The 4,034-nt window shown below is 39.0% G+C and overlaps 1 protein-coding gene across 2 annotated transcripts in view; it reads left to right on the top strand.

Annotated features, from left to right (window-relative positions):
• Positions 1–4,034, top strand: part of hbs1l (HBS1-like translational GTPase) — a 19,351-nt gene that overhangs the window by 4,762 nt on the left and 10,555 nt on the right. The window lies entirely within an intron of this gene.

Here is a 4,034-nt window from a genome sequence, read left to right on the forward strand (position 1 = left end):
CTTTTAAAGAGTTTATTTCAGTCATGAAATCAGGAATCTTTATAGATTTACCTTGAGTGTGGATGTTTGTGGAATATGTTGTAACTTGGTACTGACCTGTTTTTTTTTGTTTACAGCTAACTATCTTGTAGTTAAGGGAAGCTAAGTGATGTGACTAGTTATCTTCAAGGAATTCCACAGGATTTTTTCAGGTCGATTCAAGTGGCAATGAGTTTTCACTTTTGCGGGATGCGTCTTGAAGGCCCTCACTCACAGGGTTCCTCTGCCAATAGGAAAATTGATTTTTAGTAAATTTCCCAGATCTGGATAAGAATAGAAAAAAGAAAAGGGCGGTATGGAAAAATATTGTGTTTCTAGAACTATTGCCCATATTCGGATTTCTAAAAAATAAATAAATAATCATGGCTCTGCCCCTAAGTGCCTTATAAGCTTCCAAACCTCCCAGACATCTGGACACAAATAGATTTAAAAGAAAATGCAGGGATTGTCTTTGATTGGATATATACTGCTATGTAGTATCACAAATGACCAAATATTAACCTCCATTTAAGCATTTGGGAGTTATGGCAAAATTCTAGAAAGGAAGGGTCTGGAAAAGGTCTGGAATTGTTAAATGCTGCAAATGTGTAGCGAGCCTCCCTCCTCCATTCATCTCCTTCCATACCCCCATGCACTTACAAAAGTTGCCAAGTTTTAAATAGAAGATTTTGACCTGTTTGAATCTCGTCATAATCTTTCCACTATCACTTCGTAGGTGCGAATTGTTTGAATAATTGTAAAGTTCACTGTTCCCAGTGTGTAGGGGAGCGGCCCTTTTTTCAAATATATTTATTTTATATATATATATATTTATTTTGAATATATTTATCGACTTTTAGCTCAATGCAGACAGAATGAACACTATGATTGTGACATGTATGCTACTCATCAACTTTGTACAACAAAAAGGCAACACTCTATATCTAACTGCTTGACTAACATGCAGAAAGCTGGAAAGCTATGATTTAGCTTTCCAGCTTTACTCACTGAACATTTTAGCAGTCTCTGTTTTATCAGGCCGGATGATGATGATTAGTATGATTAGTGTTTCAGTAATGTCACTGAAGATCAACCTTAGCGTTATGGTCACAGTGCTTATCTGTCAGATGGTTGATAATAAACAATTTTCTAACCATGCAGACAGCTTTTTTGGAAGCTCAAGAGTTAATGCGTAATATTGCATCCAGCAGAATGTTTTGGCTTTTACTTTCCTGTTGCTTCCTCTGTTGGCTTCTTTGGATGTGCAGTAATGTCTGTCACTCAGATTTTTTTCAATTTTTTTCCAGAAAAGTGGATAAAATAGGTTGACAATGTAAAAACGAATGTGTGTTGATATTCTAGGTTATCCTGCTGTAGGTGAGACGCTCCTTCTGTAGCTCAATTTTGATTCTGTAAACAGTAGGTGAGAGTTCTCAGGTGGTTGGTATGACTCAAGGTTGACTGCTGAGTAAGTGGGTGTCGAGGACGAGGAGATCTTTGTAGACGTCATTTGATGAAATGTTGAGTGGTGGTACCGACGTTTCTGTGTGACTCAACCTGAAAGGGGTCAGATGCGTCCTACTAAAAGCTTTTCCCTCAACCAGCGGTCTCATTTCCTTCGTAGTCAATTTCATTCACATCTTCATTGATTTTTCAAATGTGAATGAAGTTTAACTCTTGGTTCGGATCATTGGTATGTCCATTAATTTAGAGAAAAAAATAGTGCTGGCATGTGCAAGGGAGTGCCAGAATATTGGTTTTAATTCCAAACGTATGTCAGGTGACTTTATACTCTTGCACTTTTTTTGCACCTAGTTCCTATCTTTGAAGATTATTTCTAAAGAGCGGAGCTGGTTAAAACCAATCTTAACTTGTACACTGACATATTGGCCCAGATTCAGATTGAATCAGTAAAAGCGTTTTCCCCCCTTTTTTTCCCCCCACACTAGGCCTGTGAAGATTTGACTTGAGCAGAGCTCTTTCACTTTCAAAGCCTTTAGCGGCCTCAAGTGGTAGAGATCCTTCTCATCAAAAGCTTGCTTTCCAGAATCATCATTTCTAATTGTGAGGACCGTCAAAGCCGTTGCATAAAATATGAAATTTAGTTTATTTAATATTTTGGGAAAGCAGGTCACAGTGTGTACTTGATGCTATTAAATAAGGATAAAGAGATAAGACTAGATTCCTCTTTCTCTCTCTGTATATCTCTGTCTTGGATCTCTTACTCTCACTTATCCACTCCGCCCTATTACCTCCACTTTCAACCTGGAAACCTTTCAAGTCCTTCTTGAATTACTTTTGGGCCTCCATACTTCTGCGTATTTGGACTGGGGGGGGTTGATATTTGCATATCCTGGGCGGACTCCTCTTATCCTGTGCTCAGTTGGGTCCTCAGGCCAAGGTGTAGAGATGACTCACTGTTATTCACTGCAAGGGTCCCCTTTTACTAGAGAAATCCTGGATGGGTGGAAGCCAACTGTTTACCTGCCAGTCCAAACAGTATAAGGAGATCCTGCTCCAGGCTTCACTGCACTGTGTGGAGTCTCACACTCCAGTTAATGCTGCCCCCAGGCCAGCCTCAAAAATATTATCTAGCACGTCAGTTGTTTGTGAAAGTGTTACAGCCTTTTGACAGACCAACATGTCTGGTTGTTAGAAAGTGGGTTGTTGATTGAGTAAGACCTTGGGGGTGTTGAGTAAGGTGCGCCTGTCCGTTTCACCCCAGGTTAAAATATAGAGGTAAAGATACAAAATTTAAAACCCCCCACCGAAAAAATACAGTGAGTAGATGTGTAGTGTTTCTATGCTGTGGTCTATTTCCAAACTGTAAAGATGTAAGATGTAGGATTAATTAGGTGGTCCTAATAACCTTATTAGATTTGAAGTCATCTAATGAGATTGTTTGTTTCACAGCTGATGTTCCATATAAGAGAATTGCAAGCTGACTGCTGTCTTGTTTGACACAGGTGGTAGAAACCTCCACGTCACTATATTAGGGACAAGAAAAGCCCCCAGCTGCAGGAAGAACCTAAATTCCCCATAGAGTACTTTTTCTGTCTCTTGTTGCCGCTTAGTGCAGGACAGATACTGACACAGCAATGATGCAGATCTACCTTTTCTGCAGGGGTCCATCTGTTACAAGAGACAGAACTTTCTGTATAGATATAGAGATAGAGAAGGGTAGAGGTAGGTAGGTGGGTAGATGGATAGATAGATAGATAGATATACTCTAAACCCATCACTATGCGTGGGCACAACAGTGGGCAGATAACATTAAAGAGTACACAGAAAAACAATAAAAAAACAAAATACACACTGTGAGTTAACAGTTATGGTTGTGTTACAGTACAGCCTCTGTAACCTCTGCTTATTTTAGCTTACTATTTAACACTGACTGACACAGGCACATTGCTTTATAAAGAGAGAGAAAAAAAAAGCTTTTTCAGGGTGCTTTGCAGAGAGCTTCCTCACTTGTATATCAGTGTTTCAGAATGAGAGGGACTTTTTTCTGTCAGTCATCCAGAGAAAGCTTGGTTAGAGAAAGTCCATTAATAATTCTGTTGAATCACACCTCCTTTCCTCTCATTTTCCCTCAGGGTATTTTTTTATGATGAATAAACTGCATGAAGCACACAAGAGCACACTAGGGATTAGTGTGATGTGTAAAATGCAGGCTATATGCTGAAGAAATGTTTTTAGTCTTAAAAGACAAACATTAATTGGGCACCAACTTCTGAGCAGTATTTTTCTTGCTATTATAAGATATTAAGACTGAAATGTTGCACTAAAATCAACGAGGACAGTGTGTGGGAGTTTATCCTGTTTTGAAACCGCTGAATAATATAAAAGGAAAACTGACGGAAATTACATTTTATGACCAACATCACTTTTCCAATTTGTAACAAATCAACCACTTTTGGGTTTTTTGCGTGTTGTGGATGTCTCCTGTATGCAAGTATTTTTTTAATCAGTCTTGTGTGCGTCTGTGAGATAATACCCACATCCCCCCCCCCCCC

The sequence above is a fragment of the Morone saxatilis genome, unplaced genomic scaffold (assembly GCF_004916995.1).
Source record: "Morone saxatilis isolate NCDOM2014 unplaced genomic scaffold, NCSU_SB_2.0 Contig7, whole genome shotgun sequence".
Classification (NCBI taxonomy): domain Eukaryota; kingdom Metazoa; phylum Chordata; class Actinopteri; family Moronidae; genus Morone; species Morone saxatilis.